Below are 24,759 nucleotides of genomic sequence, written 5' to 3' on the forward strand. Positions count from 1 at the left end.
GGTCAAGTGTATGTTCAATAAGCTTTGATTGAGTTTTAACAAATTTTGGGCAAGTTTAGCTAAATTTATTGGCAATTCTTGATGCAATTCAAGTGGCTATTCAAATCAAAACTTCTTTAAATCTTTGAAATTCCACACAAGCACTCTATTACTACCCTAGATCCAATCCCCTTTGAAAATTTTCTAAAAAGTTGAATTTTCAAGACAGGAGATAATAAACATTGGTGCAGCTAAAGTTGGTCGACCATAGAAGATGCCATGGGCACATATGTACATGCTTGCAGATGCATGGTAAAGGGCTAGAGTAGCTACAAAGACCTTGGGCAGACAAGTAGTAGCGGATGTGTATGGTTGATGTGGTTTATAGGCCAAGAAGGGGTCCAAAAGGGGCTAATTTGGGTAGAAGATGAAGGAGGCTCAAGGTGCAATATTTTTACCTTGATATGTAGATCTTGAAGTGTTGAAGGAGCAGGTCCAAATTACTGATCAAACAGAGCTACGGAGCCCAAGATATTTGAGTTTGAAGTTGCAGTGCATTGCAGATCCTCGACGGACAGGGCAGCTGGGGACAGGTGGCCCAAGTGGATGCCAGTGTATAGAAGCGTAGTGCTTGAATAAGGGAGCATACTCATCTTTTTGGATTGCATATTGGAGCTATGGATTGCAGGTTATGGCCATTTGAAGTTTTGCCAGGGGCCAAATATGGGCCTGGTTGACCACATGGAGAGTTACGCCATCTTGCATTTTTTGGGCCTCGACCAAGTTCGAGATTGTGGTACATGACCTATGAAGTCCGTAGAAGTCAACTGCTTGTCAATCAGATTCATAATCAACAAGATACAGCTACAAGAAGTCAGCATCAATTGCAGACGGTGCAACATTAGATGATTTTTGTGTTCTCTTGCAACCTCAGTTTGAGAGCTCATAGGAGTCGAAATGCAGCAAGGCTCAAGAGGATCGAAGTCGGCAAAGTGAGGTTTTTGCCGGTCTTTATAGATGGGCAATTGGAGCCTCAGGTAGGAAATGGCAGGGGAATGAAGTGGCACAAGAAAGGTGGAATTTTTTCTATGTTTGGCGAAGATTTTCCAACCCACCCAAAGGGGGGCGCCCCATATGCTGCCACGTGGCATAGTATGAGCCCACACGCGCAGTCTACAACCAGGGGTCCACGGTATATAACCCAAAACATGGAGTAAGGGGAAGTATTCAAGAGAGAGGGGAGTAAGCTCCCTTCCCTGGCGATGGCGGTGAAGTTTGGTGGCGCCCATGGCGTTGTGCACAAGCAGTCAGGCGGTGGTTGGCGCCATTTTGGCCAATGCTGACAGCTGGTGGCAGACAATGGGCAACTCGGAGGTGCTCGCGGTGGTGATGATGTGGCAATTGCGCCCACTAAACGGAGATTCCCACGGGCCCTCAAAAGGTCCACTTGAAAGCAAAGGGGGAGCTCCCACTAGTGACATCGCTAGTGCTAGGGGGAATGTCTCGCGGCAAGTCCTGTGTAACAGAGAGAGAGAGAGAGGGTGACCTACCAAAGCTTTACTCAAGTGCTTATAGTTTACCTAGACAAGATGTACTTGAGCTTAAAAGTTCAATTTCAAGTCTTTGAAAAAATTAAGTTCATCATCTAGAGGCCTGCAAACTTTTTTGGAATTCTGATGCCATTCGGGTCTTATACAATAAATTACAAGTACTTTTGGCCAGAAACATTCAAATTTGCATCCATAAATCACTGAAGATATAATAATCTCTTTTTTGTCAAACCTTGAAATTTTTCCCAAAAGGTGGTTTTGACTTACCGATGAGTTTCAATGAATTTTCTAAGACCAATTTGATAAAAAATGGTGTTTCGTGGTCTCTCTACTCCAAACAGACCATTCACGAGAGAGTAACGATCTTGAGAAGAAAGAGGAGAATACATAGCTTTCAGTAAATACTTTGTGCGTTCATTATCTAAACAAATTCCTCACAAAATTGACTTTTATACCTCAAGCATAAGGTTTTACGTCAAAAATGAATAACTTGCTACTTCTTTCATAGCCTAGGGATTCACTAATACAATCTGGATGCATTTAGCCCTCGCTTAGTTGGCTCATAATTACATAATCACTTACAAGAATCAATAAATTAAAAAAGCGTGTAGCTATAAACTTCTAGATTGCTCAAAAGAATGGAAAATTACATTATATTAGGTTGATATAAAGGCTCATAGGTTAGCTATGGAGCTAATAGATGAAGACAAAAAGAAAGGTTGAAGAATATGTCGCTCATCTCAAGTAGATGAGCATTCTGCAAACCTTCATCATATGTTTGGTTTTGCCTTAGTCTTTTAGAGCCCTAGCTCTTTGTGTAAGGCATTGCACTCTATTTGGTGATCGCCTTGATGATGGTATAGAGGGTTTGCCCTAAACCTAACCATGTGTTTTGGAATTATCATCCACTTTTGTCTTGTTGAAATAATATACTTCTTTTGACTGTAATGATACACTATGCATAACCTTGTTAACAACTACATTTGGTTCTAGTAATGAAATTGGGGTGTTCTAATGGCCGCCAGGTGGATCTCCTATGTCTCATATATATTATTTCTTTAAAAAGAGAGGGGAGGTGGGGGGGGGGGGGCACCATAAGAGTCCCCCCATGCACTTTTGTTTCTTTCTTCTAATATGATTGAAAAGGGTGGAACCCTTCTCGGACAGAGGCCGATTGTAGCTTAATGTTTATGACTGAGGTTATCCCTCTTTGACAAGAACTCCGTTTTGTTGTTGGGACCATTCTTCACCTCTATTAATTGTGATTGATTGATGCACAAACAAAATATTGATTTATCCTTCAAAAACTAATGTATTATGCTGCAAGGGAGGTATACTTGAATGGTTTCCCTTGGGATGTTTTCAATGGGTATTGGCTCGAGCTACTAGAAAATCTCATTTGTGGCCGAAGCATGAAAGACAAATGATGCCATAACTAGTTTCAACATAGGCCCAAGAATGTGGGCTCTTGCCATTTGGCCTTCCGTACGAGTGCTTTTTTGTATGGTTTTTTAAAGTGCGACTTAAATCGTAACTAGCTTTCTTTAAAAAAGTGATTGGTTGTCCCTGTGGTATATCATACAATAGACTTGATAATTGCTTCCTCTATCCTTCACTAAGGATTAGAACGTACGACTGATTTAAAAAAAAAAGATATTTGATGGTTTTTTAAGAGAGTAGAATGGTTCTTAATGTACTTTTTTTGTCCTAACTCTATAAGAAGTTATGAAATCCTTAATAAAGGCATTGTATTAAAAAAAGCACACATAAGAAGCACTAAGGAATACTCAGTACTTGGAGCTAGAGTGACTTGAATAGAATGTAGAAGATCTTTTAATGCCTGCAAAACCCATAGAGCAAAAATGAAATATTGTCTTTTCTTGTATGGATGTAGGTGAGGATCTCTCTTTCCAAAGGAGATCAAGGTTCTTTAGGCTTATAGATTAAAAAATCCATTTACTTTATGAATGGATTTAATTATATATTTTTTGTATAAGATTTCAAATCAATTTGGGCTTTTGTACATTATTGTCATTGTCTATGTTAGTTGTTATTGTTCAGCTATTGCTAGTTTAGTAATTATATTAAACAAGAACACAAGTAGTATGCACAAGGTGATTTCCTGGGAAAAGTACCGAGATGTAGACTTAGCCCAATGTTCTTTTTGGATTCTTCCCTTGGGCCTTCCTTTCGCCTTGCCCGTTTGATCTTGGTTGCTTAGGGGTTGTTTCAATGACTTGTGTCCCCTCTCAGGGTCTTTATGTCTTTTTTGGCTTGGCATGTGGAAAGGTAGATGGGACTACTATTTATACTTTATAAAAAACTTGATTATCAACTTTGATTTTGTCAAGTTCGTAGCAGCTTCAAATAGATCACCCGCATGAGGATAGTTTGTGACCTAGTTAAGCGAGTTGAGATAGCTAAAAATATTCAACATGCACTTTTTGTAGAACTTTTTGGCCCCTTCCAATTTTCCCCTAGATTGCTAAAAGACTCCATGTAAAGTATACCTAAATTGCACCTAAACTATGAATTTTTTTTATTTCAATGTCTTACTCTTTATCAAGGGCTGCTTATACCGACAAGCCTTTTATCACAAGCTAGCTGCTAAGTTCTCAGATGCATTAATGATAAAAATACCTCCTTTAAGATTTCACCTTTTAGTACTTCAGAATCACATGGTATATTGCTTCAATTAATTTCGTTCAATGATTGGGTTAAGCTACTTGCAAACTTTGTGTTGTTATTAGAATACCTTGCTAATCCTCGGGGTGGTCACTCATCAAAAGATCCTATATCATGTGCCTTCAAGAGATTGTTAATAATACCTCGGTATAAATGTTATTTATATTGCGGGCCTATTTAAAAAACCCACACCCCCCTCTAATGTATGAGGATTTCATTAGTTGAGGAAAAAAGTCCAAGAAAAGTAGAAGTTCGAGCAACAAAGATGATCAAAACTTTGACGTTTCACCATCATAAAAGAGATTGTACTATTGCTACAAAAAATGTTAACAAGTCAATGAAGAGAGAAAACACATGACTCTTGAAAACAAACAGTTTTCAAACTCAATCTTTCTCTACAAGCAAATTATTTCAAGTAGTTCCATCATGAAATTGGTACTGACCATAATTTTACCACACAAAGGATGGAAGATGAATTACTTTTAGAGGTTATCCATTTTCAATTTCTGCAAACAAGAGGACATTAGAAACATCAATAGACAACAGTGTCTTGCTAGTGTTAGATGGTTCTATTAGAAGAACACATATAGTAAACACAACTCTAAGCAACAAACCAAAGATACATTTAATATTTTTTACTTAGAATGAAATATCCATGTGCCTCGTATATCACCCAAGAAGAGATGTTTGACTTAAAAATGATCTAATCTGCTACTAAAATACAAAACTAATTTATTGAATATTTTTATGCATGACAATATGAGACAAAGATAAATTTAAAATGTCCCAAAACCATAAAAGTAAATATCCATACGTTTCATTATGAGCGTAGAGATAAAGTCTTGGACTCAAAATGAAGTAAAAACCTTAAAAACCTTTGCATTGGTCTAAATTTTCATAGTTGTTAGAATCTAAAAAATTTGACCACATTATTGCATCCGGAACGCCCAAAACTGTTAAGAACGATTTGCATATGTTTCATTTGGACACCCAAAACCGAGGGCCCTGCATTGACCCGCCTTCATCAACCCGAGCCCCTTTTGTGCATTTTAATGATGGAATTTGACAACTTTGGCCACATGGTTGTTTCTAAGGTATTGAGGGATTCTAGGCGCAAGAATGTGGCCAAAATTGTCAAATTCCATCGTCAAAGCATCCAAAAGGGTTCCTGCATCCTTTCAGGAGGTTTTGGGAACTTTTTTGGTCCAAAACCCTGTCTCTAGGTGCTAGAATGGACATATGGGCAGTTGTTTCTAAGGTTTTGGGAATTTTGGATGCAATGATGTCGTCAAAATTGTCAATTTCTAACAAGCATAAAAATTTAAACGGGTCCAAATAATTTTTGAAGCTTTTTACTTCATATTAAGATATATGGATATTTACTTTGAAGGTTTTTTGGACATCTTAATGCAATGGTCATTTTTTAGATTTATAGACGTTTCAAGTGTAATGAAAGATCAAATTATCAATATTTATCTTTCTCATATAGTATTATGATAATGATTTTCCACAAAATACCTTGTGAGGTTTTAAGTCACGTCCACATCTCTTTCGTTGAAGTGTGAGAACAAAGTGTATTCATGCAATATAACACTGAGATCAATGTCATAATTTTTTATTGTTAGATTATATTTCAACAAACTTAAAGTAAAAACATTTTTAAAACATATTTTATTGCAAATTGTGTTCTATATCAGATGTATGTATTGTAATTTTTATTGTCTCTAGAGTGATGGCTTCCAAGTCATTATGTAAAGGAATCTCTTCAACATCAACATGCACATTAGTTAATATGAGTAGTCTTTACTCTTCCCAAAGAAAGCTAAATGATTGGGTTTCATGTCATGAGCCTATAACATCTGTCAATGGAAATATGAGCATGAATTGAAACTATGTTCTATACAACATCTTCCTTTTGTAAACATGTAGACAAGTCATGTTTTTTAATTATTCTTTTCCTTGATTAGATGTATGGCTCGCTTGATATTTTTTTTGCTTGGGGCTCGATAAAACTTGTAATGTATACATAAAATTATATTTTTTTGACTATTTATAATCCTCTGTTGTCCTTGCTAAATCACATAGAGTAGCTGGCCTCCTTCTCCCTCAATAGGATCGTATCTTTCTAACTTTCTTAAGACATTATGCAGACTTAACTCTTCGTTCATAACCACTCCAACATTACCTTGTGTATCATCTAGTGGTAGTATCTTTTCATGGAGCCTTGCCATGTTGTAAGCTATCATGGACTTTTAGACTCACCTATGTTCTATGAGTAAAGGAACACTCCTTGATCTTGGTTTGAAAGTATTCAACCTTTTTCTATTTCTCCCACTCTAATACATTGAAGTAATATTTCTTAGGATGACCACAACTTCTAGATCCTACCAAACAAAGCCTTCTTAGCCCCTCAAAGGAAGGTTGATGTCATTTTTTTCCCTACAAAAAATGATAGAGAGAGAGAGAGAGAGAAAGAGAGAAAATGCTTTTCATTTTTAAAAATGTGAGCAAGAAATTTAAAAACTCGAGATTTGGAAAAAACCTCCACATTTTTACCAGGTGCATTGGATATCACTTTTCAAGGCCCCACATGTAGTTTAGTTTTCAAATCTCTTGGTAATGTATCACTTTCCCAAAAATTCTCCCTCTCAAAGCACCAACTTTCTCTTTTGTTCCAAATTTCACATTTCCCCCTACTCATTTTGTTCTTTCTCTATCCCATATCCAACCCATCATCTTTCCCGTATCCAAGCTTTGACCTTGGTATTGCAACCGTGAGTCCTGCTAGGAGAGGTATCCATCATTTAAATGTTGAGGTAGAAGATGAATATTCCCCCCTCCTTTGAAAAAGAAACAAGGTTTGTGAAACTCTTCATTCTGCCAATGAAGCAATGACATCAAAGAGAAAGTATCACATTCACTTATGGACAAATGATAGAATGTATCCCATAGAGCCTATCACCAAATGCACTCCACCATTCTTCAAATGCTCTTCATTGATGAAATCTGTAGGAGCTGGCATAAAAGGTCTATTAAGCTATACATAAAAACTTGCAGTAGAGAGAGACATTCTTAAGCTTGAGAACCATTTACTAAAACAATTCAAGGATTCTCTTTATCATCAACTTCAAGAAATCAATGAGAAAGTAAAGAACTTGCAATCATTGTTGAATACAGCGAGGAGAAAAAGGAAAATCCTTGGACTTAGGCAAAGACAAAGGAAGTTGAAGAATATTGAGAGTTTCAAGCAAGGAGATGGAAGCTATATTAGAATAATCAAAGCATTGAGGTAAAACAATTTTATTTTTCAAGTTGGTATAGTCTTTATTTGTGTTTACCTCGAGTCCTTAGTTCTCAGCCAGGCTATTCACAAGGAAACATGAGAGGTGCATTAAAATCATTTTGTGAAGAAATTTAAACTATTCTTGCTGGCAACGTATTGGATAAATAAGATTCAATAACACTAGGAAGAAATGCATCAATGTATTTTTGCATAGTTCCACCTTGGACAAGGATATAGTTCAAGGGAAAAAGTTGAAATTGGTAGGGCAAGCTACTAAAATTTGTTCAAGATCATGAATAAAACCTGAAGCAATCAAGACTGAAGGTCTCCTTGCTACGAAAGCCATCAGGTGTTTTTGATAGGCAAGGCTTAGAATAAATTGGGTCATGGAGATGCTTGGAGAGCCTTTCCACATCAATGTCATATATCTTGGTAAGGAGGAAAACCTCAAGTTTAGCTCTTTCAACAATCTGTTCTTTGACTTGCGAACTTTGCAAAGGGCAATGATAAAATTTTATGATCTTTAGCATGCTGAGGTGAAATTGTGAAGGATAGAAAACTTGAGAGAGTATCATGAATAGCCCAGCTCTTGATACCACAGAGGAAAAATGCCCTAAAAATTTTAGTGTACAGTCAAAGAAGAAACTTTGGTGGTTGTTGAGGTCAATAGTAAGGATTTTAATTGTTAATTTGGGTGTTCTAGCACACTAGGATCTCTACGTTAATCAAGGACCAATAGACCAAGGAGGAGAAGTGTGGCACTCCACCATACTAGTATCCCTATAATAATCAAGGCCCAATAGGATGAGGAGTAGTCCAGTTACATGTTGAGGGTTTGGGTAGGTACAATGTGGAATGGCACATGGGGGGATACCTAAAGACACTAAAGTGTATGTACAATGTGTCAAAGGGTCCCAATGCTAAAACCCCTTGTATCTACTGCATGCGGAATGGCACATGGGGGGATACCTAAAGACACTAAAGTGTATGTACAAAGTGTCAAAGGGTCTCAATGCTTAAAGCCCTTATATCTACTGCATGGGTGCAACAACACAGTTGAATCGTGCTAAATGGAACAAAGCCCCAAGACACTCTAAAGTTCCAAACTTTTAAGGTATTTTAAATTTTCCTCTTTCAAATGTCCACCTGTGTACATTTCATGCACTATGTAGAATCATTGAGAAGATTGTGCACCTTTACTTAGGGTTTCCATGGAAACTACAAATTTTATCAACCAAAGACACTACCGTGACAAGTATTGAAAGGGTATTATCTGATATTAGACTTCATGGAAGAGATCATTTAGTGGAAATAATGTTCATAGGAAAGCTTCTATTGGTGTAATGAAGGCCAAGATCTTCTTAGTATTCCATGTAAAACTAAGTAGGGTGCATCTAAAGTCTAGTACAACCAATGGAAGTCTCTACACAATGATATAAAGGACCATGGTGTTGATGGAAAAGCAAGAAATCAAAAGGTGAAGGTATGGAAAGCTTTGGATATAGTCTTCTCTTATTGTGATAAAAGTCATTGGGGAAAGAATGACCTCTCCAAATTCAAGAAAGAGCTCAACAGACTTAATCAAGCTATGACAAATGCTTGGATCTCAAAGCACTTCACACACTACATGGTAGTAATTATGAATTATGATTCTGCTAATTTTCTTCAACACTTGCATAAGTAGGTTAAGGAATTATCTTTCTTGTGCAACACATTATCTACGGTCACACTTCTTGGTTTCTAAAGAAATATGGAAGCTTATCAAGAAATCTGGTCTACTCAAGGTATGGAGAGGTCCCACTACCAAGCAAGAACCAAGTTTTTCAAACACACTAGGCATGGTGGAGGAGCTCAAAAAGCTATTAGCTTGCTTGAAGTACTCTAATGGGCTTATAGACAAGTGTGACATAGAACACAATCACAAGAAGAAGAAAATTTATTAAACAATTTTGATATTTCTACAACTATACAAAGTAGTATACGGAAAAGGAAAGATGCATATAGTAGGCCATCTACAAGTGAAGGGTTTTTGCAATGGCTTTCCACTACAGAGAGGCAATAAAGCTAATGAGAAATAATACAAGGATCAATTGTGGTTGCTTGAGCCAACATCATAATTTTCATTTTTTTCCCTCCACTTCGAGTATTCTTGCTTCTTGTAACCATACAATTGCCTACCTATGTCACTAGAAGAGGCAAGGAAATAACCAACGATAGTTCCATAGTAAGGACTTCTTGAGCCCATAAATCATGTTTTTCATTTTTTCCCCTCCACTTCAAGTACTCCTACTTCTTATATAACCCTACAACTACCTGCATGTCTACGTCACCAAAACAAGCAAGGGCATAACCATCAATAGTACCACAATATGGACTTCTAGAGCCCATAAATCGAGGAGCAAGTCTAAAAACTCTACTAGCTCATTGCATTTCAAAAAGTATGATTTTTTTCATTCCAATTTGTATTGGATATGAACCTACTACCCTTGACAGAGCCAATACTGCAAGTATGGGAAGAGTGAGTGATTGGGAAAAGCTTCATATGGTAGATAGCTATTGTCTACTTATTGAGCTTCCATTAATAAAAGGGAAACAAATCTTCATTAGCCTAAATAATCTGCTTACAAAATGTCTATCTTACCTTAGGGATTTCATCATCTTCAAAAAAGGTCCTCTTTTCATAGGTCAGTGGAAAGGTTTTTGCTCTTTGCTTTCTCTTGGAACTCCTTTGCCCATGTACGTTATCTTCAATCTTTTCTAAATTCATGAATGTTGAAAGGACGCCCTTTCAACAACGTTTCCATAAAGATTCCATTAAAGATTCCTCAAAGATTCTGTAAAGATTCCACATGAAGATGGTGATGAAGATGGATGTTGCAACATAAAGATACGAGTTCATGGACGTCATCGAATATCCCGTTATTATTATTTTGAGCCATTACGGTCACTTTTGTAATGTTTACGGGAACCTCATATTTTAAATCGGTACTTGTATTTTGGCCGCAGATGCTTGTATCATGAGTAAAGCCAACTTAGTTTCTTGTAATTAAGCTGTGTAGAACCCTAGGGACAATTCAGGTCATTTGGCCGGATATTAGGTTTGAAGGCTTTGTATATAAGCTGAAACCTAAGGCTTTGTAAAGGGACACATTACGTTATCTCAATTAATATACAGTCGTGGGTTCTGCAACACACAGTAGTGAGCTTCACGCACACACATCGTCGCGCACACTAATCACATTGCAGATATGAGAGTAGGAGCGTGTTAGCATCGAGGAGCTCTCCGCGTCGACGCAAGCAATGCAAGCCGAGGACCACATCGCGAGCCCGCCTGCTACGAGCTATATTTGGTCGTAAGTACCTCAAACGACGTCCGTTCTGAATGATCGAGTAGTCGTTAGAATTAGGGCGAGAAGCTCTTCGTGTTGATGTCTTTGTAGATCAGTTTTGGACACTTTGGAAATTGTTGTTTTGAGTCTATCACGACAACGATTAGAGGTCTTACAGTTATGGTTTTCAGGGTTTAGGTGTTTGGCCATATAGGATATGTCCTTATGAGTCTTACCCTCCGATTTCGAGTCATTCTGATATCATCCATCGTCCGTCGCGACATACCCGCTAACATTGGCACCGTTGCCAGGGACGAAGCGCCTAAACTAGCGTAGACCACATCACTCATGTTTGACAGTATAGCGTTTCTCTAGAGTTTTCTAGAGTGTTGTCACCATTTGCCTTCTTAGTGGGAAGTCAGAGAGCGGATCTCTTGACTGAGGGATAGCCAGGGAGCCTGCGTCTCGCCGAGGTGGTCCACCATGAGGTTGAGGTATGGTTATATTATTTTGTTGTGTGTTTAGATTAGGTTTTATGGTTTGTGTGTTTGGTTGTGACTTATGGTTGAGAAGAACTTGAAAGAGAAAAAACGCAAAGAAAAACGCAAAAGGTAAGCAGAAGGCTGTTTGCTTGCCAGAAAGCAAAAACAACCATTCAACCATCCAAAGTAGGACTTTAGGTAGTGTAGGACATCTGATGTTGATCTAGAGCAATTTTGACATGAAAATGTGCTTGAAAACACAAAAGGCGGAATTGTGCTGATTATGGTAAAAGTGCTCTAAAATGGTCGTTTGAAAGCCGATTTGAGTGCTTGTTTTTGCATTGGAGACATTAAGGTAGGGGGAAAACACAGATTTGGTCCAATAATAAAAAAAAAAACTCTAAAAAACCCAAAAAACAAAAATCTGAAACCAAATCTGCAATTTTCAAAAAACAAAAAGTTTGACCTCAAGACCTTGTTTTGCATATGCTCTAGAGCTTGTATGTGAAATTTCAAAGCATTTGCATCAGTGCTTGTGCATCTAAGTGGGAATTTGCTTTTTCTGAGTGTAAGGAGTATTTGGGTGAAATGCTTGAATCCAAAGGAAAAGAAGTCCAAATTGAATGAAACTTTGGGGATAGGTTTCTAAGGGCATTGGGAACCAAACTGTCCAAAAACACAGAAAAAATCACTTCCCAGTGGCTCTCTGCTCAGTCTATCGCGATAGACTGGTGAATTGGAGATAGACTCACAATCAGGAAAAACCCCTCATACCACAGGTAAAACACATCAATACAAGGCTGCTCCCAAAAATTGAGTGTACTTGGACACCTGCTTGACCACTAAACCTCAAGTCTGGTGTTTAGAGTCAGACTTCAGAGACACAATGGTAAAAAGACCTTGACCAATAGCCCAAACATAGCACAACTTTGTGTATTCACTGTACAGAGGATAAGGAAACTAGTTGTGAAGAGAACTTTGTAAAAAGACCAAAACTGGGAAACTTTATGAGCCTATCGCGATAGGTTGGGGATATTTAGCTGTGGATCTTATTTTGCAAATCCCTCCTAGGGATAGCTTAAGCAGAGCCTACATAGCATACACACCAAATTTCAAGGTGTTTGGATCACTAGAAGTGAATCTAAAGCCCAGATAGAGATTCAGGTTCTGACAAAAACACTAAAAATGGCCCAAAACACAAACCAAGTGTCCAAATTGCATGAAATTGGAGGGATAGACACAAGAGAGTAAGGGGAATCTAAAAGTGAAGTCACAATTTTGAGTTGACTTTTCTTGCACAATCTGTTGTGCCTATCGCGATAGACTCATGACATTTTGAGTGGGACAGTTTTTGGAAATTGTGACTAGATAGCTTGAATCCACTCCTCACCTAGACCTTAACCATCATTTCAAATTTGAAATTGGACATCAAGAAGACCACCAAAGCACTTGTCTGGTGTTTTGAGTCAGACTTCAGAGACAAATTGGGTAAAGGGACTTGACCAAATTTCCAAACCTTATGAAACTTGGTATACATGATCTACAGAAGGTAGGGAACACATCTGTGAAGAGAAAATTTGAAAAAAGTGTCATTTTGGCATACTTGGTGAGTCTATCGCGATAGACTAATAACCCAGTGATAGAAACTAAATTTTTCAAAAACCTGTGTGGCATAGCTTGGAAAGGTGCTATCAAGGACACATAAAAATTTTGAAGTCATTTGGACATCAGAAAGTGGGTCTAAGACCATTTGAGAGGATCAGCTTGTAGAAAACACCAGATCTGGTCTAACTGACAAAGTAAAAGTCCAAACCACTTGAAAATTGGTAGGAGGACTAAGGAGAGGTGTTGGAACACAGTGGTATAGTCAAAGTTCAAGTTTGACCTATAAAAGGGGTACTTGCTGAGTCTATCGCGATAGACTCAAAGCAGGGCCAAAGAAATTGAAATTTTCAAAACCCTTTGGAGCATAGCTTGTTTAGCCTCTCAGGAGGTTACACATAAAATTTGGTGGATTTTGGACATTGGGAAGTCATCCTAAGTCTATTTTCTAGTGATCAGATAGACTCATAATTCTAGAGTTGGAGTTAAGAGACCTAAGAAAAATTCCAAAACAAGTGGAAATTGGTGAGCAAGGTGTACAGAGCATAGGGAACACAATGGTAAAGAGAAATCTAGAAAATTTTCAAAACTGAAGTTTGCCGAGTCTATCGCGATAGACTGGGGCTTTTTCACAAAAATTAAAAATTTTGAAAACTGACCTTAGAGCCTTGTTCTACATGTTGTTGTGAACCTATGGTTAAAATTTGAGTAAATTTGGAGTATTGTAAGTGCATCTAAGAGGATTACTTCATAAGATCAGAAAAGAGACTGTTGTTTGATGCAAGTTACAAAGGAAAAGTATTCCAAATTGGTTGAAACTTGGTGAGTAGTATCTCAAGAGAAGGGGGAACTCAAATCTGTAAAAACAGTTGAAAAAATGTATCCTAGTAACACTCTGGTGAGTCTATCGCGATAGAGTCAGAAATTCACTGTAGAAAAATCAAAATTCAAATCTGACTTCATATTTGGGTTCAGAAGGTCCATTATACCCTGTACTCAAAGTTTGAGTGCATTTGGACATCTGCAAGGGGTACTTGGTGAGTCTATCGCGATAGACAACTGAGGAAAAAAATTTTGAGAACATTTTTTGAAACCAAGTATACCACTGGGTTTATCATTGCCTAAGGAGTGCACACACCAATTTTGGGCTCAAACTGACCACTTGCAAAAACATCAGATAAAGCAACTTTCCAAATTACATCTCACTGTTTTGGTCATAACTTTCACATACGGACTCTGATTCCAAAACTTTTTTTTATCAAAACGTAGCTTGAGAGCAGCACTACAAATCTTAGAGTAAAGTGACCAAAATGGTTGCCAACGGCATATTTTGGTCAGTTTTGAAAAAAACGCTGTTTAAGGCCTCAAAATGCATCCAAAAGTCAGGGGTGTCTAAAATCGACAATTTGAGAGAATTGTGAGAAAACGCTCACGGTTTTGGACATAGTTTTGGATTTTCCCTGACCAAAACACTTGAACACACTGAGAGAGGTATTACTACAGCAAGCTAGAGCTGTTAAGCCTAGAAGTCATGTCTACATTAGAATCAGACTCAGACTCAGCTTATACAAGCACATGGATTGCAGGGATAGATGAGCACCCGCCCAGAATAGATCTTCCAAACCTACAGCACATAAAGACCAATTTTGTGGAGAGAGTTTGGGTGTATAACCATGAAAGTGAAGGACTATATAGGTATATTAATGGAAATCAATTCAACCTTTATAGTTGCTTAGAGCCTTACCCAGATGAGCTCACAGAATACAAGCTCTTATATGTCTATATATACGAGGTCGACCGACAATGGACATCTTTATTTGTTGACAAGTATGGACGAGAATATAGAGCTGTAGAAAGCAAAAATCCGCGAACCAAATTAGAGATGAGTGGATATTTGGTCAATGAAGGACCTCAGATACATCCACCAAACACAGGAACCTCTAAGAGAATTCCAAAGAGGGAACCACCACCTGGATTTCCTCCTAGAGCGATAACGAGAGATGAAACGATACCAGAGAGGAGTATGGTTCCATACTTTGCACCCCAAAGTATAAGACCATCTCAGCTAAGAAAATGGGTAAATAGAAAGTACAATGGCATAGGAGACCCATACGCCCATGTCTTGGCTTTCAAGTAAGTCCTACGAGCAGAACGAGTAGAGGACTTCCACACACAGTATGAGGGTTTTGGACTTACATTGGAGGACAATGCACAAGCATGGTTTGAACTATTGAACCGGAGAGAGTTCACAACCATTGAGAAAATGTTGGATGAATTTGTTTAAGAATTCACCAAGAGGGGCATAAAACATAACACCCTTCCTAAGATTCAGGAATTTAAACAAGGGGAAACAGAAACACTACGACATGCAATACTGCGTTTCAAGAAATATGTTGCTAGATGTCCTACCCAAGAGTTACCCATGCCAGAACGTCAGATCCTATGCTTCATCAGAGGACTTAGGAATGAGAATCTCCAAAAGGACCTATACATGAAAAGATACCAAACCTTGGAAGAGGTGACCAAAGCGGCAGTTGACCTAGTTGACAATTGCAAATTCTATGAAGAGGGTCAAAAGAAGATGAATGATGCGAGTGAGGAAAAGAAAAACGTTGATCTTGGGGATCAAAGAGGGAATCTAGGACAAAACCAAGTAAATGTCGAGGAGCAAATCATAGAGAATGTGATGCAACGCATCAACCACTCTGATAGAGTACCAGCCTATAGAGTTCCTCAACAACGAAGGTGCATGACATGTGGAGGGGACCATCCAACGCAACATTGTCGTGACTATAGACCTAAGACTCCACCAGGGTTTGAGCATGTTATGTCTGAACCTCCTAGATATCATCTTGTAGCGGAACAAGTGTTCTTAAGTGAAATACCCATAGCTGCTAGAAATGCATATGTGAGTCATGAGCTTCAAATAGAAAGAAATGTGGTAGATCAGAGGCCACTTCAACGTCAATATCAAGTATTTCCACAACAACCAATACGTCCATGTGACAGATGTGGTAGTAGTGATCACTTGATTAAGGATTGTCCACACCATGATATCATGATAAATGTATATTGTAATGAGTGTGCAATCACACATATGATTTTGGATTGTCCTAAGCATCCACGAAAGAAAGGTAAAATGCAACCACATGTTACCTTTCCGTCTACCAGCAAATCAGAGAAAGAACAAGCCGCAACAAAAGGAGAGACGACAACAACAACAGAGCAAGAAACAATTGCAAAAGAACAAGTGCTTAAACAACAAGAAGATGAAAGTAAGCAAGTTGCTCTAGTAAACGTTGTCACAAGAGCACAAGCAAAAGTGCAAGAGAAGAAGCCTACAGATGGAGAGACTAGTAAGAGTTCCAAAAGCCATAGAAACTCTAGACGAGCAAGAAGGGCTAGAATGAAAGCGAGACTAGAAAGGGAGAAAGGAGAAGAAAAGGCTGTTACAGCTGAGTTGGAAACAACTCAAGTGCAACAGACACATCAAAGGGAATTTGAAACCCTTAAACCAGCTGAAGCACCCAAGAGTGCTAGTTCAGGAGGATCTGTCCTAGTGGACAAAGTGAATGAGCCTTTAGATGCGATTTTATAGGCTTATGAGGCTAGATTGGCAAATAGACAGACCTTAGAACAAAGATGGATGACCCATCCTTATCCTGAACTAGAGAAGAAGAGGCTAGAAATGTGTAAGCAGGTCATTATAACTGCTCAAGCATTGCTAGAACCACCTCCACCAGAAGTGAAGGATAGGATAGTCACCCCAGTGCACAAAGACGAGAGCATTAAAGTAGACGAATTGCCTAGAGAAGAAGTGGATCATAGGGAAGAATCACTACCAAGGTCGCAAGACTTGAGGGTAGTCCAAAATACAACGGATGAATCAATGAGGGATTTCCCACCCTATGTTCCTATAGTTGAGGAGCAGTGGCCAGAGGAGTTATGGAAGGCTGTCCGAGATGCCCAAAAAAGAGAAGAGGATGCTGGACCAGCACCATTTCCTGAAATCACATTAGATAGACCACGAATGAGTGTTGATGCGAGGTCATATCATGGTGACGTAGGATCGATAGCCTCTGAAGACAGTAGACCTGCATCGTTAAGAACTTTGCCACAGTACATGGGAGATTTTGAGGCAAAGTCTGAGATTGTGAGAGTTCCATCACAGAGGCTAGGAGAGACAAAAGAATTGGACACAAAAAATTTGACTGACCTGCTATCCACGCCAGTGAAGTGCACAATTACGTTGGTAGAACTTTTGAAAATCAGGCCAAGTATGTGGACGGATATAGGAAAATGCTTGGAAAAAATTGGGATCAAAAGCCCGTTAAGGTTCCTGGAAAAAGAGCTAGATGAGATCGAGAAGCCTAGATCAAATGTAAGACAGGTACATCTGAAGGAGAAGATGGTAATGCCACTTTGCCTATCGAGTACAATGGGATTGAAACAAAAGCTATACTTGACAGCGGAGCACTAATTGCCATAGCAACAAAACAAATATGGGAAAAATGGGGTAGGCCCGCCTTTAGAACAAATAGAATAAAATTAAAGTTAGCGGATGGGCATGTGGAAAGACCCATGGGATTGCTAGAAGCGATAGTGGTGTCTTCTTGTGGTATAGAGTATCCGCATACTTTTGCCATAGTTGACTTTGGCAAGAAAAATAACTATGAAATCATCCTTGGAAGACCATTCATGAGACAACTCAAGATGGTACAAGATTGGGGTTATGATTATCTATACTTGAGACATGCTGAAACCACAACACGTGTAAATATGAGAAATCATAGTTAACAAGATGTAACTAGAACGCCCGTGGAAGATTTTGATTCTGCAACACAAAGTGGATCAACAGACCATCCGTGGATAGGCAAAAAGAAAGAAATCTGGATGTGCGGAGCATTGGAGTGTAGTGACTTTGGGAGAAATGAGAATGCCTTAGAGAGGGTCTTAGAAGATGATGCTTACATAAGAGAACCTTTTCCGGAAGAGGCGTTAGAACCGCTAGAGTGGACTCAGATATTGGCTACTTTGGATGTCTGTGTTAATGAGACCTTACCAACAAAATTTTGCGATGAGAATGGGTATGACATAGTCCCCTACTACATGCTAAGGGTTATGGGTGAGACAGATGACGAATCTGAGTATGAGTTCAAAACAGGGTTATCAGCCATGGGGATAACACAAAACCAGATACCCAGCCCGAATACTGGTCATATAGAAATAGGTGCTCTTTGCGATCAGTGTGCGATAACACACTTGATTACAAACTATCCAACTCGCATGCATAGTATAAAGGAGGAGCCGCAAGTCAACAAAGCAAAGTTGCAGGAAGAAGGGCTAAGATCCAAAGAAGATGCTTCAGGTCCAACGCCTACAAACGAGCAATATGAAGACTTGGAATCAATCAAAGAAGAGGTGCAGCAAGTGACAGGAAGTTCATACACTATTGGTGACATTTCAAGAGTTGAAGTCGAGGAAGAAGAGCCTATGACTCTACAGGAACCAAATGCTGATTTTGTCTCTCCAAAAGACATATTAGAGGAAATGGTGGTCAAGCAGGAGCTAGAACACACAGATGAACTCAGAAGTGTGAACAATGAAGAAGAAGACGACAAGGAGTCTAGGCCAAAGATTGCTCAAGTCACTCAAGAGAACACATGCAATCTAGTACCAAAGAAGATCAACTTTTTTCTAAGTGCACAAGACGGAGTCAAGATGAATTTTATGGCAGAAATTGATACAAATTCCACGACTAATGTCATGTCATATGACATGTGGTTACTTCTAGGTAAGCCAAAGCTTTATGATATTCAGATAAAGGTAAATCTCTCACCTGAAGTAGATGTTATAAGTATGGGGATTGTAGAAGCTACTCTCCAACTACACTCACAGAATGTCAAAGAAAAATTCTTGGTGGTAGATTCTCGACAAATGGGAACACACTTGATTTTGTCCAAGCCATGGGCACAAGTCTTTGAAGACGAGCCTGAATCTTCAACAATGGTCATCACGACAAGCTATCAAGTGGCAACAGAGGTCAAGCCTACAACAGTTGAAAGATCCTTGGGTATTGAAAAAGGCAAAGCTAAAGTAAGCCCACAGTCTCTAGCCCAACCAATGCAAGTGCAAGACAAAGCCTCTACATCAACAGCCTCTACATCAAAAGCCAAACCATCAACAAAACAATGGAAACCCAAGCAAAAATTCTATCAACTGAAGTCTCAATCGCCCGAAAGTCTCCAAAGGAAGTCAAAATAGGTCAACCAAGTGCTAGTATCCAAGGCACAGATTAAAGTTAATGATCCAATTTGGATACAATCCTAGGAACAACCTCAACAAGCACACGTAAAAGGATGGATCACATCAAGTGAGTCAATTATTGCACAAGGCTACAATAAAGGAAATTCAGATGTTTGGGTCAACAAGCCCAAGATGACAGCCTGGCGATTTCCATCCCATGACAACCACTCAGTTAGGAATCAACAAAGCGGTCAACGTCAATCACATAACTCAACCAAGAGAAAGGACAAGTACAAAAAGAAAAAGAGAAGGTCTTCCACTGGACAAACCATACGACAAGTCTGGGTAATGAAATCAGAATTCTACCAGACTACCCAACAAAGTCAAGTGAAGGTCGCCTCCAAGCAAGTCCAAAGATTCATTCCAGTCGAGTTACTCGAAGCACAAGGATTCTATGAGGGTAACTTTCAACTCTGGTTACCTAAGGTAGTAGCTTATCAAGGAATCACCAAGGAAAAGCAAGAAACATCAAGAAATGAAGAGCAGCCACCCGCTACACCCAAGAGTACTACAACCTATAGATGGATCCCTCGTCAATTACTACAAGAGCAAGGCTTTTACAAAAGCAACAGCCATATTTGGAAGTTAAAGAAAAGGTACCATCAAGTCAAAGAAGAAAGAAGGCAAGTGGCAAAGGACATCACACCAGGCCCAAGAACGATGTGGGTTCCAAAATCCGCGATTGAGGCTCAACAAAAAGAAAGATACACAACTCCTTTACAGCCTCTTAACAGCAAAAAGAAAGCAACGGTAAATGCGGAGGTCACAGTTTTGAAGAACACTATCTGGAAGAAGAAGAAGACTTCATCAACCATTGCTTCAACATCAATACCTGTCTCATCAAGCAACCACAATTTGCTACCAAGGAATGAAGAGCAGATATATGCCAATGTATTGGACAACATGGCATCTCAAACAGAAACTAACGAGAAAGGCCTAAACATCAAAAGCATATGGAATTGGATTTCAGGCCGTGATCAGGTAAGTCCAAGCCTCCATTAAACTTACAAGGCATAAGAGTCTAGAGTCGGGCAGCTAAGCCACTAAATGAGCGAAGTGTCAGACCCAAGCTTCAAGTTAATATTTTTCTGTGGTCTATGAGTCTAGCTAATAGGTATAAGCTCAAGCTGGAGAGTTGAGCATACATAAAGTCATGTCGCTCATGCTGGAAGAGGTGAGCATAAGAGTCAAAGTCCATATAATATATAAGGTGGAGAAGGCGGAGTAGTCCAAAAAAATAATAATAATAATAAATAAACACTCACGCACTTGACACAGTGAGGAAGAGTGGAGAAACCTCGACAGCAAAAACCCTTCTTGTGAGTAGTGAAAGCTTTTGAAGCACTCATGCTATATGTTTTGCTTACTACTCTAACTCCATGAAGAACCCATCAATACTCTTCTCTCGCACCGCATCTTGTTTAACATGCATAACTCTGTGCAAGCATATAGATGTCCCATCATTGGACATATGCATTAGGCACTCTTTTTTATTCCACCCATGCACTTACACAAACAAATGACGATGACCAAGCGGAAACAGGTTTTATAAGTCTTTGCTCAACAACAATGACTCTGACTTCAAGCTACTAACACTTATCCATGTATATCAAGTCCATACTAGTAGCCATATGGCCATATGTACTTTAACTCAGCATAACTCTATAACATCAGAACCTAAGTACATATAGCCTCGCATTTAATTATGACTAAAGACATTTTTTCCCACTGGGTTTTTCCCTTTAGTCTTATCCAGGTATCTAAGACCTTCATTTTGTATATACGCTACATTTTAGTTTTACTCTTTTATTTTTTATAACAACAAAAACAAGAAGAACCACGATATCCCCACACTACTATATGCAAATCTACTGACAAGTCAAAAGGGAGAGGCCAAATAACAGCTTGACAAATCTTCAAGTCAACTTACAGGTACGACTTTCAGATAACAACCACAGGAAAAGCAAACTCGAGCTACAATGACAACAACCTGCTGCACCAACAAGTCGATACAACCTCATGCAATTCAAGATACAACAACCAATCGGAGGGGGAGAGTTCTAGGCTTCAGATACACTACAGGTACAACTTCAAGGCAGCTTTAATATCACGCAAAGCAACCAACTGCAGAAGAGGCTGCCACAACAACTTCAACCAACACCAAGACATCAAGAACTCGTCAAGGCCAGCAAAGACATAGGGTCTTGTCGGGGACGACAAGAATTCGGAGGGGGAGAGTGTTGAAAGGACGCCCTTTCAACAACGTTTCCATAAAGATTGCATTAAAGATTCCTCAAAGATTCTGTAAAGATTCCACATGAAGATGGTGATGAAGTAATGAAGATGAAGATGGATGCTGCAACATAAAGATACGAGTTCATGGACGTCATCGAATATCCCGTTATTATTATTTTGAGCCATTACGGTCACTTTTGTAATGTTTACGGGAACCTCATATTTTAAATCGGTACTTGTATTTTGGCCGCAGATGCTTGTAATGAGTAAAGCCAACTCAGTTTCTTGTAATTAAGCTGTGTAGAAGCCTAGGGACAATTCAGGTCATTTGGCCGGATATTAGGTTTGAAGGCTTTGTATATAAGCTGAAACCTAAGGCTTTGTAAAGGGACACATTACGTTATCTCAAATTAATATACAGTCGTGGGTTCTGCAGCACACAGTAGTGAGCTTCACGCACACACACCGTCGCGCACACTAATCACATTGCAGATATGAGAGTAGGAGCGTGTTAGCATCGAGGAGCTCTTCGTGTCGACGCAAGGAATGCAAGCCGAGGACCACATCGCGAGCCCGCCTGCTACGAGCTATATTTGGTCGTAAGTACCTCAAACGACATCCGTTCTGAATGATCGAGTAGTCGTTAGAATCAGGGCGAGAAGCTCTTCGTGTTGATGTCTTTGTAGATCAGTTTCGGACACTTTGGAAATTGTTGTTTTGAGTCTATCGCGACAGCGATTAGAGGTCTTACAGTTATGGTTTTCACGGTTTAGGTGTTTGGCCATATAGGATATGTCCTTGTGAGTCTTACCCTCCGATTTCGAGTCATTCCGATATGATTTGAAACTGTTTCGAGCTTGTAGTGTTTCGTAGGATGCGTTGTCTATTTCTTTGCTTTATGGTAGTGTTGTGGTAGGATTAGTGACTGTAGAGTGTTGTTCGTGTCTAGCTCAGGGTTGACAACCCAGAGATTGCCTCCATGCCCTAGTCGGGTCAGCTACGTCCTCAGATTGACAGTTTGTTGGTCTATGTTCTCGCTGTGCTCCATCGTCCGTCGCGGCGTACCCGCTAACAATGAAGCTTGTCCTCTATGGGAATCCCTTGCTCTTCAGTTCTTTAATGAACATTCAGTACATGGTTTGGAAAAAAATAAGAGGATATAGAGGAGTTTTGGGGTATAAATATCATCTCAACTATGAGCCTTGAAAGTTGTATACAATGGCTAACTCCATGCAAAACAAAATATTTTTTGTCTCGTAATTTGTGCAATTTTTTCTTAGGTTCCCTTTGAGAACCTATTTCTTCCGCTCTGACTCATTTCTTCTGCCTTTTTGGGTGCTTCACATCCTATGCTCTTAATCAAGCTCTATAGACTCTCTCTTAAGCTTGAATCGTAGGAGAGAGTTGTTGACAGTGGCACCTAACTACTCTCCAATATCATCTTCAAAACCTTGGATGCTACAATTGCCAACATTCAACTCGATAAGAGTTTGTATTATTTTCATATTACCATTTCATGGCTTTTTTAATGAATGTATCTCCGTTATGAAAATCCAAAGTACTCGGACAAGCTATTGCATACTAGTTTTTTGCATAAGGAGGACACTCAATTGTTTGAAGAAAATTTTAATATGTGTGTCCTCCTTGTGCAAAAAATGAGTGCTCACACTATCCTTCGACAACTCATTTTTGCACATGGAGGACAGTCAATCCTTTATAGCAACTTCTTACACATGTGTCCCCCTTATGCAAAAAATGGATAATTAGACAAGCCTTTGCAAACTCATTCTTTGTGCAAAGAGGAAACTCAATCTTTTCTAACAAAGTTCAATACAAGTGTTCCCCTTATGAAGATATAGTGTATCTATAGTAGCCTTTGAACACTCAGTTTTTGTGTTAGGTGGACACTCATCAAAACATGAGAGTTTATTTCAAGTGTATTTTTCTTATATATTTTTGTTTAAATTACAGTATTGACCTTTAGTTATGGTGAGGACCAAATAAACTGCAAGGAAGGTCCATAGAGAAGATGTCAACCAAGAAGGACGTGTCAACAAAGAAGGAGCACCTAATGAGCTAGATAAAGGAGAGAGTTGAAATCAAGGAGAGAGAACAAAGAAAGGGAAAAGTGATGCACCCAAATAGGATCCACTTAAAAAGGGTTGATATGAAGCCCTCATGTACAAAGAAGAGGATAGTTTCTCAAAATGTGAAATGTTTGAGGGCGATTAGGAGAGCATAGAAGGCCCTTACAACTGCAGTTCTGAAGTTACCTTTTCAAAGGCTTTGCAAGAAGGTAACAAAGCAGTTCAAGATTGATATAAGGTGGACAAGAGGTGCCTTGGAATATATGGAAGATGCTAAAGCATACATATGTGTAGTCCACTCTCATAGAGTCACCCTAATGGATTCAAAAAATTTCTTGAACCAATACCTCAACATCTTCAAGAAACCTCAATCAAGAAAATCGAAACAGCATGAAGTGGTGATTGAGGAGATCATAGAGGAGGAGGAGGACATGGAAGAAGGAGAGGAGATGAAAGTTGACAGAGAGGAACTAGAAACAAAGTAGCCTAGGGAGATTGAATCTCAACTCTCTTCATTGTGGATAAGTGTCAATCTCATTGGCTTTAGGGGGGCTACCTTGTTAGAGGATGGCCTTGTTCAAAGCAAAGATTATGTGGTCTTGGATAGAGTTTGTTGACATTTTTAAAAACGGGTAAAAAGAGATTAATGACTCTATTATCTTGGCATATTTGAGGTTTTCCTTCCCACCCAACTGCTTGCATTGAGGAATCTTATTGAAGTTAATAACTATTCTTTGTATTTTTTTTAGATTATTGTTGCATGATTATAAGTTAGATCAATGATTGGCAAAAAGAGATCAATGACTCTATTGTCATGGCATCTTTTAGGTTTGTCTTCCCACCCAACTGCTTGCATTGAGGAATTTATTGACAAATAATAACTATTATTTGTATTTTTTCTAGATCATTGATGCATGATTATAAGTTAGATGTCCACCAGAAAGTGGATGTGATGGATCCAACCATCTTCCCTTTTTTGAGAAGTGATATTGACATAAAAAAGGCTAGCCAATATTGATTTTGAGACTTGTGATCTTCTTCTCTATCCTTATCATGAGAGGTAAGTTTTTTATGCAAGCCTATTTAAATATGAGGGTTTAATCCTTGAGGCTTTTTACAAAGTCCTTTTCTCTTGTCACACAGCTCACACTAGAGTCTTGTAGCTATTGATATCACGGATAAAGCATGTTTCATATTGAACTCACTTGAGGGCCACCATGA

The sequence above is a fragment of the Adiantum capillus-veneris genome, chromosome 2 (assembly GCF_014529385.1).
Source record: "Adiantum capillus-veneris isolate H3 chromosome 2, ASM1452938v2, whole genome shotgun sequence".
NCBI lineage: Eukaryota > Viridiplantae > Streptophyta > Polypodiopsida > Polypodiales > Pteridaceae > Adiantum > Adiantum capillus-veneris.